Source organism: Macrobrachium nipponense, chromosome 18 (genome assembly GCF_015104395.2).
Source record: "Macrobrachium nipponense isolate FS-2020 chromosome 18, ASM1510439v2, whole genome shotgun sequence".
NCBI classification, from domain to species: domain Eukaryota; kingdom Metazoa; phylum Arthropoda; class Malacostraca; order Decapoda; family Palaemonidae; genus Macrobrachium; species Macrobrachium nipponense.
The window spans coordinates 76,975,995-76,989,722 of NC_087211.1; the positions used below are offsets into that span (position 1 = coordinate 76,975,995).

Genomic DNA, 13,728 nt, shown 5'->3' on the forward strand with positions numbered 1-13,728 from the left:
AAACTTAATGCAACTGCTTAAGCATTTTCGTTATACAAAAATGTTTACGTGTGTGTCTGTGAGTCACAGCCCCTGGAAATTTCCTTAGCATGATTAATATGAGGATGTTGGGAGACTTGTGCATGACATAGGCCTAATCTCGGCCTCTTGAAGGCAAATCTTTATTTTCTCATAAATTACTATGAAAAGTGAAATTGCGTAGTGTTTATGCATCTCACCTGCAATAAGGACAGACTGTTGTAAGAATTAAGTACATTTAAAGAAAAGTATTTCCTCAAAATCTCCAGAATTTGTTAAGGCAATGGGATGAAACAAGAGCAGAAAAACATTACGTTGAATAATGACGTTCTTGGCCCCTTTGCCTGGGAGATCATTCATTTGGCTTTACTTGCAATATTTTAGAATATGATAGTTCTCCTCTTATGGCACGAAAAAGTAAGAGTACAGATGATTTTTGTCCTTCCATTCACTTAAGTTTATCCTATTTCCCCAAGGATTATATGATATAACGTTAGCACGAGTGTGGTGACTACGGGGCATTTTATCTCAAGATCCCAGAGTTAAGTGAAGAATGCACGGCATGTCAATTGAGACTCGTAGCTTCGTCGTATTTGTAAGTATTTGTTTGTTTGTTGGCAAGTTAGGGACGGACGCATGTTTGTGCAATATTTTTAATCTCTTAAGACAACTTTTCGTCGTTGTAGTTGTGGCTGCCTTAGATGGTCTATACTAGTCTGAAGGACTGAAAATTACATACGATGAAATGTCAGGAATTAGTTTCTAAATCAGCTCGTAGAATGTGGTTGCAACGCAGGTAGTTTAATACTCATTGTTTATATCGTTGAGTATCATACACACACACACACACGCATATATACACATACAGAAAGATACCTAGTAGCTTCACGTCCTTTTCACAACAAAAGTGGCTATTACAAATATACATAAATTGGTAAAAGCGTTTCATTAGACAACATCACAGTGAAGTCCTTAATGCACAATCGTGTATATAAAAAAATTGTGCCGCATTCATTTTAAAGTCTGGGTTCCAAGTTGTGTCCTAAATATTCTGTGCCATCATGATTAGAGCTCTGTAACTCTATGTGCTGATATTGGCAGTAGGCCATGATGTATAGTTGGTAAATATGGGTTAAGAGTATGCTGACCAGTGGACGAATCAGTTACATGCGTCATATTTCCGACGGAAATTTGTCATACTGTGGTACTGCTGCTCGTAAAAATACTGGAGACATTACAGAACACAGTCCTGTAAATAAGTGGGAACCGTAAGTGATATTCTTTCATTTTGTTGATTTCATAAACCGGAAACCCTCCAGATCCAAAGGGAAACCAATCTACTTTTTTCAGCCTCAGTAAAACGACATGAGAATAATGACTAAGGTTACAATAATCACATATTGTCCCCAATTAAAATATAGGACGAAATTAAGCTGGAAGATTTTACTGAGAAGCAATTCTTCAAGTATCTCAGGCGAAAAGTACTGGAACCAAACAGTAAATTCTATAACAGAAAATCTTCATTGAACTACAGCTCCTCATATTCGGGTTATAACGTAGCACTTGCCTGCGAGGTTTGTGATCGGTAAATTCTCGGTGCTCGGCACTTATCAGGGGACAAAATTGCTGGCCAAATATCTTGGTTATTTTATTTGTGGTTTGTATAAAGAAAATAGTTAAGAAGGCTTGAGTATTGGAGGATGGAATATATTGAAACCGCAATAAAGAGTGTTAACATAATGACCGCCATTTTTTGTCACTGTTGACTATAGAGGAGAATCGAGCAAATACAAATACTCAATAGAGGTATGATATTATTATTGTCATAATTACTCTTATTGTTTATCATTACGTTTATAGTTTTAGATGATACAATCAAAATCTGTTGTTGCGTGACGCAAAAGCAGTCTCTTGGTATTTTACCACCTCCCCTTTTTCGTGTTTTGGAAAATTTCAGTTTGCAACAGACAAATAAAAAAGTAATAGTAAGGATATGACCACGCTACAAAAAGAGGTCGGTAACTTTCTGAAAGCACATCGGAAACAGTGTATAGTACAAATCAACGACTTATTGGTAGTGCTAACTATACTCGGTTTTTTTCCATCTGTCCACCCGCCTGTGGTGTTTACGTATGGTAACACTGCGTCCCGGGCTTTAGATAGTTACATTCAGCTTACATTCAACAATAATAACAATATTCTATTTCGAATATTAACGGTGTAATTCGCATACAGTAAATTATTAAAACACTTTTCAGTTGCAAATGTACACCCAGATATCCTTTTATTTACCTAAAACTTACACAGCGTAACTATCTAAAGCCCGGGACGCAGTGTTACCATACGCAAACACCACAGGCGGGTAAGCAGATGGAAAGAAACAGAGTATAGTGCTTCACACTATTATCCAGCGTTACCCAAAATCGTCCTCAGTGACTTATTTTCAGTCTGTTTGTTTTGTTTCCAACCTGTTTATTACTAGTCGATAAGGTGGCCACGTGTGTTTACACGACTTTCACGTTAGTTACGAGACAACTAGTACTGCCTTTCGGGTTCCAAATTACTAAACAAGATGTCGGCGGTACTCGGCATCTTCGAGAGGTTCCTCTTACGCTTGATTTCTCGTATTGTACTATGAATTATACTTTCCCGGTAAGTTCGCCGTTTTATAGCGTTTTGCTAATTTAGCCTAGTTTTTTTTCTTAAGAGAACTTATAAATAGCATTTTATCACAAAGAATAAAACGCCCGGATACCTGGTTTTATTTCTGTTAAGCTGGGATCTTCGTGCGTACCTCAGTGTCAGGTAGGATTTAGAGCTTCTGCCCCCAGACGGTTCTTTATTGTTGTCGTTTTTCTTCTCTGTTTCCCCTTGTTTTCTTCATTTTTCTTTCCGCATCCATACTTTTTTTTCTATCTTTTATTAGATAAAATATACAATATTTTAAAATTTCAATAGTATTACAAGCAGAAGTTGATCAAAGTTGACTTAAATTTACCGGAATTCAACAAACATTTTATCCAGTACATTTTACCAATAATTTATGTATTCTAATGCTAATATTTTCTGTCGTTACCCACATAAGATTTGATCAGTATATATCTATTTTTTATTATCCTTGATTTTATAAACAACCTTATACGCATCCATACTTGATGATGATCTGCACTTTTTCTGTAATTTCATCCGATGTTTTGCAACTGACTTCGCATCCATACCTGATAATCTTATTCTTCTGTTGCTTTTCCCGTAATGTCATCCTTAGCTTTACGTAGATACAACGATTTCATACTATCGTTAAATTCACATTTACGAACAAGCACAGCCTCTTCAAATTCTCCAGGTCATCAATGAAGAAACTATACCTTTCACATTTTCTATCAGTCTAAACTTTACTGTTGTTGTGAACGAAAAGTCTTTGATTTTTGCTTATGTCTGCTCCGTTTTACGAAATAACATGAAAATTAAATAGAACTGGTTTTCCATTGTTAGGTTTGCTTATACAAATTATACAGAGATATTATATACTGGTCACTTAACACCCATAGCAATTTCCATCACCATCATCGCTGTTGTTATTGTTATAACATATTGTTACCATTGTTATTATTGATATGGGTCTATGTTCATGTTCGTTTGTTTCCTTCCTCTTGTTTAGTGACAGAAATTTCCTTATTATTTGCTATTGGAAAGCACACACGTATGCGTACACACACACACACATATATATATATATATATTATAAAATTAATATATATACTACATAAATTATATATATTAATAATATATATCTATATATATATTAATATATATAATATATAGACAGATAGATATATATATATATATTATATAATATATAATATATATATATGCCTTGAAGAGGAATTTTAGCCCGAATTACACTACTGAATATGGGGTCGCAAGTCGACCTTCCCCCTCGGATGTAAAAATGAAAAAGAAAGCAGATAATCACAATACTACCGTGTACCAAAAAACGACTCATGCGGATCGGTGCATTTACGTTTTACGCCTTTGGGGCGTACCGTAACACCACTCATGGGGAGCTCGAACGTTTTAAGCAGCTCCTAACCAATAACGGATACGACAACAACCTCATAGAAAGTTGCATACGAAAATAGTTGGATATGTATGAAAGGTCACCAGTGACGGCCCCTACCTTGCTAGGATACATCATATATTGCAGAACCGAATATCACGGCCCGTTTAGAAATGAGGTCAAGGCCATGAAAAGGATCATTGCCAGAGGTAAGACACTTGCGAATTCTAACGTGATTATTTTCATACGTGTCTACTGGCCCCCGAACCTAGCCAGCACCCTCTCGCCGAAATGGAGATGTGGGTGGGAGTCGACCAACGTAGTTTACACTTTTAAATGTGCCGGAGGGACATGTCAAGTCTTCGGTCATTTTAACAGAGGTCGCACCACCTCCACTCTATGCAGGCGATTGCAAACCCACCGCAACCAAGGGGCACTATTCCAGCATACGCAGAGGACCACGACCATAAACCAACGCTGGAGAATTATTAGAAGGCAAAGAGATCGTGCATAGAGAAGCCCGCTGACACAGATTGCATATACCAGAAGCTGTGAGTAGAAATCAACAACGGCCTGCAATAAACGTTCAAAGAAACACGGACTCCATCCTCCCTTCTTCCTGGTAATCATGAGACATCTGTGAGAATCCGAAAGGGGAAACGACCGATGGAACACTTCTGAACACGACCACCGGCAGCGGAGCAAATCAAGACTATCGGCCAGAGACGGGAATCGCCCCTTAGCCCACGCCCTTTGTTCCACGCCGCGGCATAGGTATTCTACGGAGCACCAGAAATGCCTTTGCAGCCGCCCAGACCACCAGTCAGACGATGAGACCTTCCTACCACAAGAGATCCAACACCCCAATGACGTCATGTTTCAAATTTTAGGCGTAGCTGCTAAGCCTGCTGTAAGAATTAAAACTGAACACGTCAATTTGTAATTGTCCTGAAACCGACGCTGGTAGACGAGGAAACGGTCCACCGACTGTAATAATGGAAAGAAACGCGAATAATTTATCCTTATTCCTGAGAAGCTGGCCTAAAGAGAGAAAAAAAAGTATTGTTTGATTCGAAGTCTAAATAGAAAGATCATCTCGGCAAATAATGCCTTTGACTTCGATAGAAATTGAATATATATACATAGATATACAGTTAAACGCTTTTCCCCTTGAAGGAGCAGTTGGACTCAAGAAAGTGCTCCCTTCCCGGATTTACAGCCGAGATAATAAACTGCAGCTTGTAAATTCTATCTGTGTCAGCACTACTGATCAATTTTTTCCACTGCATAGCAATCTGTTGATAGCCACTGCATCCAAAATGATCCACTTAACAATAACAAAAAGGCAATTATGTATAATTATTGTGTGTAATATTAATGGTCAGACTTTCTTACAAATGGCCTCTATGTTTACGTACCTTGTTTGTTTGGTTTGGTTTTATGTACAGCCCTCCCTCCACTGGGAGGATTCCATCTCTGGCGGGCCCTTTTGCATTTTCTAAATAAGTTGCTTCTTATATTTTATAATTGTCTATTAGTATTTTCTCATCAGTATCGTAGCTCCTGCAGAATAGGAGAGTCTTTAGTTCTTTTTTAAATTTGCTTTTTTTCTTGTATGATCTTCACCTCAGACGGTATTTTGTGTAAGCAAAATGAAGTGCCTTGGTCAGCTTCACGGCGGTGCGTACCGTTCCCTGCGTCAGGACTTATCGTCTACCTTATGAGCGTCATTTCTGACGGCATAATGATAATAACAAGAAGATCATGACAACTGCGAGAACTTTTAGTGTTGTGTACGGCTCCCTAGCGTCATGATGACGTCATTGGCATGCTGTCGCCGCCCTTACTTGACTGTATTTAACCCTCTGACTTATCTCCAGCCACATCATGCAAGGGGACTTATATTTAGATTTACAACCACCACATCTAAGACGTCTTCTTTGTCTTTATTTTATGGCACTATATGGTGGACTTTTCTGTGATTTATCTGAAAGAAAATGCTGTTAGCAAATACTTAAGCTCACTTCATAGACTTAGTTTTTTTTTATATTTTTTATCCAGTTGAAGCAAAATTTGTCTTATATTTAGTACCTACTATGTTACGTTAAATTCTCTCATCATATTCCAGCGCACTGCAATTTGTGTTTTGTTTGATTAAGAAGGTCTTATCTTCTAACATATTCATTGACTATTATGAAAATTAAGCCATGGCTGTAAGTCTCCACGAACTTGAAGAATATTTAGAAAAAAATCATTCAGCATGTTCACTCAGACTTATTTTATCCGTCAACTAGGTTTCTCATTTCTCTATTATTTATCTGTTTCAGTTAGAGTTTAAAGTATTAATACAAATAAAAATGGGTTCTATAGAGGTTTGTTCACATAGGTCTAAATTGCAACATTAGCTGTACACTTATAATTTTATTAATGCTATTTTAAACAGGATTTAATGTTATATCTTGTTTGCTAAGCAAACAAATTCTTGTTCATGTGACCAAATTTTTAGGATATGAAGGCGTGATCCGTCCTTCAGCTTACTTGGACGTATGCATGTGGTAAATTAGTACTTGACTGCCTGCTTTAATTGTGCGCCTGAGCTTGTGGACAGTGGTTTAATGGTTGTGTAAGCTTCACAGCAAGCTGGTATTTCGATATTCTGTACAGTTTTGTCGACGCCACAAATCGTCATAGAACTACCTGGACTGTTCCCAAGAGGTTTCAGGGACACTTAAGGTGCGTCCATACTGTCCAACAATGTCCGACGGACCCATATTGTTATTAATTAACAATTGTCTGCCGGTCTATGCCTTGTGAGCAGAGTAAACGACCTCATCTGGTACCACTGTTTGTTGCCAGATCTACTGCCATCGTCTCAACGTTTATGACGTCATCCTGCTTCGCCTATTGTATGGTAACAATGTTTGTCCGTCGGACATAGTTCGACAGCGTGGATGGGGCTTTAAGGCCTCGACCTTTCTATAGAATTCCCGTATTCCCTTAATGTTGTCTTAACATCTCCAATTCCATTCTGTTTTTTCCCGCAGAGATCTGATAGCTATAGATTTTTGCGAGGTCAACATTTTAAGTAAAATTTTTTTTTTTTATAATATATCTACTGAAGTAGCCTAACTACTCGTTTATATGGCTCAAAAGGAATGATGACTGGTTTTTGCCTAAATTGGTATGTTTTAGCTTTGAAGCTACCTTTCGAAAATTTTTAACGTAACGTTCGCCTTACTGCTGATCTCTGTTTCTTGAGAGAAAGGTAGGAGGTCCTTCAAAGTAGCGGCAAATGACTTTCCCTGACAGCATATGGATGTCTAATAAAATTTAAGCATTGCAAAAGTGGTAAATTTTGATGAATCAAATCGCTGTGTTTTGCCTTTAGATTTCAGTACACTCGTCATACCAGTATTCTTCAAACCATTCAGCTTGCTTTATCAAGACGAAAATATCAATGGTATATATATATATATATATATATATATATATATATATATATATATATATATATATATATATACACACATTATTATGCATACACACAGATATATATATATATATATATATATATATATATATATATATATATATATATATATATCTCCAATGTAGAATGAATATCGTTAAATCCACGGTAGAAGAGTAAGTGAAACAGGACTTGAAACAAGTACTTTCGTAGTATATTCTACATTTTCAAGTTCACACAGTTCTTTACACTACTTTACATACAAAAACGGAAAGAGGGGCGGGGTTACAGTTTCTGTTTTTGTATATAAAAGTCTGTCAACTTCTATTATATTCAGTGTGAACTTGAAAATGTACAATATACTACGAAAAATACCTTTTCCAAGTCCCTGTTTCATTTATCTTTCTACCGTGGATTAAAGGATATATATATATATATATATATATATATATATATATATATATATATATATATATATATATATATATATATATATAATAGAAAACAACACAAGTTTGTTCATGACTGATAAAGGAAGGAGTAGAAAGCACCGCTCATTTGAATAAGTAGACTCGTATGACGATAATGACTGTGTAGCTGAAGGAGTGGAGTGTCCCCATCTAAGAGTATCCCGCCGAGTGACTAGACGTCATGAGATTGCGAGAGATATAACGTGAAGCCATTCATGCTCGCATGCAGAAAGCATTCAAGACATTGCAAGGCATTAATTTTAGATACCGGCCTCGGGTTCTTTGACCAGTCACCTCGTCATCGTGAGCAATTTCCGAAGCGTTTCCTCTGTCGGAAAGGTTCTTTCAGTACTAAAATTAGCCCGCCTTTTTGAGGTAACGTAATATATCTATTATTTTTGCACTTTAGTGACATTTTTAGGGTAACTAAGTTTTACTGCAGCTTTGTTTTGGAATATGTTTTTCAAATAGTTGCCAAATGGCGTATTTCTTGAGATGGGAAGTTCAGTGAACGCACCCATCAGTCTGTGGATGATCAATAAGCTCCCTGACAGAATCATTTGTAACGGTGCCAGCACACAGTGTTTTCGTAATGACCAGACTGCTGTGATGATCAACAACTTGAGATTGAAGCTTTCGTTTCCTGCTGTCCGAAATATGAGAACAGCTTCATGTTTCTGCAAAGACTTCAGTCTTTGGACCCATAGGCTTTCGTGGAATTTTCGGTGTTTATCTTGGACTTCTCCTATTAGTGTGAGGGAGGATGAAACTGCATTTTATAATTCATTTCCACGTATCCTTTCGGAAGCGGATGTTCGAGTGCTTGAAGTCTCCATGTCAATTCTATAAAAAGGATCAGATAATTTCTTCAGATGGTGAAGAATCCTCAGAATTGTTTAAATTGGGAAACTGAGCCCATGTGTATTCGTTTGATGACAAAGCTAAACCTAAATTCATATATTTATGAATTTTATTTTCATGAAATGATTGCAGAGTCATTGGGAGGATACAGGTGTCCAATTACCTGTATCTTCTACTGCAGTTTATGCTTTTTTTAATTCATCTCTGATTCATCTCTGGAAGAATGCAGATTCTGAAGTGCTCGTGCGAAAAATTTTCGAGTTAATTAATCTTTATAAATATATGTACCTGATTAATTGAGTATGATATATGGCAAACATAGAGGAATAGTATTCTACGTTGTGAAATAAGTATTTCTTCGAAAACTCACTTAGAGAGAGAGAGAGAGAGAGAGAGAGAGAGAGAGAGAGAGAGAGAGAGAGAGAAAGCTGAAATTAAATAGTATCTTTTTCGCCTTTTAAATTATACATATACTAATATTTTTGTACTGAACCCCAATTTTGGTTTTCTTGATGCTTTCACGGGAAGGTGTGCAAATACAGTACGAGTTTTTTTTTTCTGAAATATGTTCCACACCTAAGTATTAGGCCTCCCGATATGTAATATGGAAATAATTATCATTTATTGTTATTAAACAGAGGTGCGCCTTGAATTGGTTTTTCTTGCAGGTAGTTAATAGGTCCATTGTTGTACCACACGGACGATTTAAGATGACTAGAAACTGCAATTTCTTCTCATTCTTTGTCATTTAGCCTCTAAGGAACCGACAATTCATTGCCTTTCTCTTTTCAGAAATTGTAACAAATAAGTTTTTGTTATATATTATGTGTATCATCCTCTCCATAGAAATGATATTCTCCCAGATGCCCAATCTTCTCTTAATTAATATTCTAATAAATGTCAAACTTCATCTTACCTTTTTATTTTCTTCTGCCTTGCCCCCCAAAATTACTTTCCTCTGCTTCTCCCAGTCCATGTTTACATATAGTCTTCCAATCTGAAAATCAAGTGATTTTCCAGTTCATCCTCAGTTAACCTTCCATAGTTGCTAAGTTATTCTTATTCTGAAGTAATGAGACGGTGAAATGACAGAGACTTTAAATTTCCCGTGAAAACAATACAGGACACTAACAAAATTCCCAGAGCTAGATAAATCAACCTCATTTTGATTAACTTTTGAGTGAAGGCGCCCAAACCGAACGGGAACGCAAGGCAAGTGACTCAGAGCGTCATATAATGGCCGAAGGTGAGACTCTACACAAGGACTCGCAGACTCGGTGTAATGAACAGCAACGTCGGGAGTCGGTGCCAGGAAAATATTTAGTACTAAAAACCAAAACAGAAAACGGGGACAAGGACGGGATGGAGGAAGGGGATATGTTATGGGATGGGGGACGGTGGGAGGAGGTATGGGTGGAGTAAGGGGATGGGTAGGAAGGGAGGGTGGCTGTTGGAATTTTAATGGCTTGGTGAGATAAATCGCAAATACTCTGAAAACGTGCAAAAACCTCATTAATTCTGAAAAACCTTATTTTCTGCAGATTCATTTTGATGTGTCCGTGCTCGGCTTTGTGATATGATAGAAAGCTTCCGAATAAATTGACAACTTTGCTGATTGAATAGAACTTCAAAAGTTTGTTGTTCGCAAATAGAAGCCAGGTTCTTGAGTTAGTTGTTTCTTAATACACAATGAGAAACTAGTCTGTTGTTTTGAAGTAATCTGAATGTGATTTTTTCTCTTAATAAAAGTAAAGGAGTGTCTAATGATGAGAATTGTTGTTGTTATTATATATTTAAAATAAAACAGCAATATCCCTGATAAATGTAAGAGTTTCTTTTAGGCGCCAGAAGAAAACTCGTTTATCCTGCAAGGTTTTATGTACCTTGAGATTTCAAAGCTTTGTATACCCTCAATCTGGCGGTGTCTAGACCCCTGGCGGTGAGAACGCGTAACCGAAAGAAAACATTGTGGATGTAAATTAACCTCTCGGGGACGTTTGACCCTTCAATGTCAACGCGGGGGACAGCTGGCGAAAGTAGTCCATGGGAGAGAGTGGTAGCAGTTTTTAGAAAGTAAGACAGAAAGAGGCAAGAAATAGTTTCCGGTAATAAGAAAGGTTGAAGGAAAACTGTAATGAAACTTTTCTCGTGCAGCGTAGGGTAAGGGTTAAGAAATGTCATTACACAGTCTATCAGAACAGATATTAAATGTCATGCTAAGATTAAGATGTTTTGTAGTAAGGAACCATAAGAGATAATGAGGCTCCTGTAACAAATGGCCTTCGGGAAGAAATATGTTCCACACCAAAAGTACTTCTTTAAACGCTGTCAGTGTCGGCATGATAGACTAGGCTATGTCTCTGTTCGGTCGTTAGGATAACACGTGAATAATGTTGGCAGCCAGGGACACTAGAGCTTAGGCCCCGTAGAGGGGCAGGCCCTTCATTACACGTCATGCGGTGCACTGTAGGCATTACTTAAGTTTATTAGCAGCGTCCCTTTCACTTTCAACCCTCTCCTAACAGTTATTTCTTAGTGCAACTGCGAGGTGGTCCTCCTGTAACACTTTAAATCCTTTTATCATAATTTCCCTTTCAGCGCATAATGACCTCTTAGGTCCCAGCGCTTAGCCCTTGGCCTAAATTTCATATTCCAAATTATTTACTAGAATTTAGGCAACGTAGGGGGATAGTGACGTCAGTGCGCCTCATTTGGTGCACTGTAGGTATTACTTAAGGGCCTTTGCTTCGTCCCTTCGGCCCCTAGCTGCAGCCTCTTTCATTCCTTTTACTGTACCTCCATCCACATCCTCTTCCTTCCATTTGACTTTCCAAACTTAAGAACAATTGTTTCCTAGTGCAACTGCTTGGAGGTTTTCCTCCTGTCAATTTCCCTTTCAGGGCTGAATGACCTCATGGGTCCTAGCACTTGGCGATTGGCCTAAATTCTGTGTTCTATTCTATTCCATTCTGCTAGAGGTTACGTTGTCAGTATGTGGTAATTTTTGCATTTTACTCTGATGTCTTTTGATACTATGAATGTAGGAATAAAGAACGATATTATTGGATATAGTATTGTCGTTCGATATATTCTTTTGTCTCTCTGGTTGTCACTTTGCAAGAGAGAATTATTTTTTTGTTCTGTTAGCTACCGTAGTTCTAAGCGTAAGATTAACCCCCATTGCTTTCCTTTACATTACATAAACACACGAACAGAGAGAGAGAGAGAGAGAGAGAGAGAGAGAGAGAGAGAGAGAGAGAGAGAGAGAGAGAGAGAGAGAGAGAGAGAGAGAGAGAGAGAGAGAGAGAGAGAGAGGTAAATTATGATGCACAAGTCCAGACGGGCATTATTTGTGGAATTATTTGCAAGGACCTACTTACCCAGTTTATTCTTTTTGAGGACACTTGCTGCTTACTAGTCTACAGTATAACCATTGCTGCTTATTATTTTTCGGTTGAACAATCACACACACACACATACACTCTATACCCTTAATTTGATATTACTGTGATCTTACAAGTATGTACAACCTGTATAGGGTTTATATAAGCCGTAAGTAAGGTTTGGCTGTTAGTGGGATTATGTTAAATAATTTTCTGATATATCCTAGGCCAGGCCGGCTGATCTTTCATAGGTCTGTAATCTAGTATAGGTCCTTTCCTTGAAAATCTAGAATCTCCATTTTCATACGAGTCATTATTTTCAAAACAACATGAAAGTATGAAAACCAAATTTACCCTTTTCTCGTTCCTTTTTATCACTTCATCTCTTTCATTGCTTTAGTTTGTAAATAATCACAACCCCTTGGCTTAATTAAACAGGAACTGCGACATTTCGTCTTTTGGCTGTCTTATTTAGTTTTCATTTCCCGCCTTGAAATCGTCTGAGCGTCTACATGAAGCATCGTATGGAATATATTCTCATCGTTGTACTTGGGTATTAAAGGAGTGGAAGTAATGAGAGTTGAACCCTGAGGCCTCTTCGCATTTGATACCCAGTCTCCAAATATGGCTGCGTATCCATTTCCTGTCATTTTTCCGAGTCCATTTCCAAGTGAATGTTTCCCAACATTTTTATGTGAAAATGCTTCAGGCTGAATAATAATTTCCCTAAAACACAAACGACAGAATTGATCTAATGCTAACAAAAAATTGCATTACTTACAACACCAACGGAGGTAACAAAATCAAAAGAGATACTGTTCTGTCGGATATTGCAAGTTAGACCAAGAGAACACATTACGTTGCCAATCCTGCACAAATAATGCTTCTACAGTTTACAAACTCGGCAATATTGTTGCGTTGTCTGTGTACAGTTCGGCTGTAGCAAAAGAAAACAGTATTGAGAAAGTATTATGATATATATACAATGTATTCATGTAACCAGAGTTGAATTTCTGGCCAACATTCAGATGCCAAGTCGTTCAGGTTTCTAGCTGAAGATAAGGAAAATTTGGAAGGTTAAACCTTGGATTATAGAGAAGTGAAAGAGAATCTCTCTCTCTCTCACACAGGTTTAAGCCATTGCCTAGATAACGATTCACATCAGTTAAAGTATAACATAAGATTTGGTGAATTTGAGAGAATATAAAACGTGTTACCATACTATCTGTGGATTATGTTCTAAGCACTGCTCTCTCTCTCTCTCTCTCTCTCTCTCTCTCTCTCTCCTTTTAAACTCTTCCTCCGCCCATCCACCCTAGCCTCAGTCTTCTATTAATAACTGTGTGGCGACGGGTGGCAGACCTATTCTCTCTCAGCTTAGCCTCTCTTTATATGGAAAGTATTATTGGCATTTGTCCTTGCACGCTATCTATGTGTATAATATAACACGCTCACTTCGCACACACACGC

The 13,728-nt window shown here is 37.6% G+C and overlaps 1 long non-coding RNA gene across 1 annotated transcript in view; it reads left to right on the plus strand.

The window, feature by feature from the left end:
- LOC135197221 (uncharacterized) overlaps positions 1-13,728 on the plus strand; it is a 75,974-nt gene that overhangs the window by 118 nt on the left and 62,128 nt on the right. Inside the window, exon 2 of the long non-coding RNA XR_010310580.1 lies at positions 495-613. This is a non-coding gene — a long non-coding RNA (uncharacterized LOC135197221). The remainder of the gene's footprint in view (positions 1-494; positions 614-13,728) is intronic.